At 37.0% G+C, this 2332-nt stretch overlaps 1 long non-coding RNA gene across 1 annotated transcript; it reads right to left on the bottom strand.

Moving 5' to 3' along the window:
* Positions 1–385: 385 nt before the first annotated feature.
* On the bottom strand, positions 386–1696 carry LOC139190502 (uncharacterized). The gene is made up of 2 exons (XR_011574766.1): positions 1152–1696; positions 386–985 (listed from the first exon to the last, which is right to left on the bottom strand). It is a non-coding gene; the product is annotated as an uncharacterized lncRNA (long non-coding RNA).
* Positions 1697–2332: the final 636 nt, after the last annotated feature.

Genomic DNA, 2332 nt, shown 5'->3' with positions numbered 1-2332 from the left:
TTATCTAAACATAATGTAATAGTTGGAATTGCAATTATGAGAAGTGACTAAAGCAGCAGTAGCAGCAGCGCCCATGGAAGATCGGGGGCTGATGGATCAAACATTTATCGGGTTGGGTTTTAGGACCGGTCCGGGTAAATGGGCTTAAAAGTGAGAAGGACTGGCGACACATGGCACTGCTGATAGGCGAACACCTGGGAGGAGATTGGCTTGAAGAAAGAAAAGAGAGAAAAACTGGGGGAGTGAGAAATTTTAATATTATTTTGACATAAAAATATATTATTTTTTATTATTTAAATATTTTTAATATAAATGTTAATATTTAATTGGACTTTTGGGATCCATTTAACAGAAATTTTAACGGAATTATAATCGAAGGATCACATTGATTTGCAATATCCATTTTCAAGGACTACATTAATTGATGGGTAAATTACATAATAATCCCTCAGGTTTGAGGTCTATTACAACCCCATACAGCATCTTTAAAACATTTCACTTTCATACCTCACCTACTATTTTATTTCAAAATAATACATCTGTTATATTTTTCATCCATTGATCCATTAAGCGTTGACGTGGCTACCACATTTATGCCACGTGATTGCCAAATGTGTGCCACGTGGCAAAAAAATTTAATTTTTTTTTAAAAACCTAAATCTTCTAAATAAAAAAAATATATATTATACATTAACCCTATTTTTAAAATGAAAAAAAGAAGAAAAGAAAACGACAACAACAACCAAAGCAAACCCAGAAATCGTCTCCCTCATCCCCATCCCCTTCGCCATCCCAAACTGCATTCACTTATTCTCCCTCCCTTCATCTACAAGCCTACAAAACTCTAATTTTCCCCCCCAAATCAACTGTTCTACTCAAAAGACAACTCCCGCCGCCATGGCCGTCGTCAATAGATTCGATTACACCAGCTATTGCGGCTGTGGAGGCTCCAGATCCACCTTGAAATGCCTCTTAAGCAAATATCCTATAAAACCAAAAATCCAATTCCAACAAAAGAAAATAAATTTTGGATTGTTGTAATTTTCCAAGAAAATTCAAACAAATTTCCAAAATAATTACGTAAATTTTCAAAAATCAATAAAAAGAACAAAGGGTTTCTGTAATTTTCAAAAAAGGCAGATCTTTTATACCTTGATTTGGAGAAGACAACGGCTGCTGGGCGTGCCTCATCAATGCAAGTAAGAAAGTGGGGTTATAGGAAGAGTAAAAAATGAGGGAATGGGCGAGTTGAAAGAGGGCGAGTCCCACTGCCCAGAAACCCAGGGAAGTGTATCGGGTCTTCGACATTGTGGCGACCCGAAAAACGATGTCGTAGTACAACTTCTGCTACAACGGAGAGGCAGAGGAATAATGGCCCCAGATCAGTTGCATGGATGTGGGTCGTGGTCGCGGTACGAGTATGGTAGGCAGGAACGATGTGGCCATTTGTCGTCGATGTTCCTCTTGAATTGTTTGATAATCAGAGCCAATTTATTTTGGATTTTGATGATGGGGATGATGAGAATTTTGATGATGGGGATGATGAGATTAAAGAGGACAGGAATTTGGCAATGGACAATGGCGGCAAAGTACAATGGAGAAAGGAAAGGAATTTGGCAATGGAGGAATTTGGGTGAATGCGGCTGGAGATGGGGAAGGGGAAGACATGGGATTTTGGGTGGAGAAGACGATTTCTAGGTTTTGTGGTTTTTTCATTTTTTTTTTTAAATAAGGTTAATATTATAATATTTTTAAAGTATAAAAAAATATTTTTTTTGCCACATGGCAGCCACATCAGCACAAATGTGGCAGCCATGTCAACTTTTAACGGATCAATTGATGAAAAATGTAACGGAGGTACTATATTGAAATAAAATAATAGGTGAGGTATGAAAGTGAAATGTTTTAAAGATGTTGTATGGGGTTATAATAGATCTCAAACCTGAGGGGGTATTATGTAATTTACCCTTAAATGATTTACAATTTCGATGGGGTGGTTCAATATCAGGGATCATTAGTGATAAAAACTCTTTCATATTTGTCTCATTCTACACGTAAATGCAAAACAAAACGTAAATTGAACTTATAACGAAGAAGTTCTACATATTTTCAAGCAAAGGACAAATTTTGTAATTTTTCATTCACAGGGCTGAGTGGAACTTTTCGAACTTGCATGTGAAATTCTATTGTTGATTTCTATTTTGGGTTTTATACTTATGGAAACCCTTCCCTTTATGGGAAGTTACTACCGACACTTCACTCTCTCTTACACTCTACTCACTTTTTTTCTCTCTCCTCTCTCCGACGCACACTTCCTCTACCTCTCCCTGCC

This window comes from Malus domestica, chromosome 02 (genome assembly GCF_042453785.1).
Source record: "Malus domestica chromosome 02, GDT2T_hap1".
NCBI lineage: Eukaryota > Viridiplantae > Streptophyta > Magnoliopsida > Rosales > Rosaceae > Malus > Malus domestica.
Note: the sequence above shows the minus strand (reverse complement) of the source record. Positions and strands in the feature narration are given on the sequence as shown.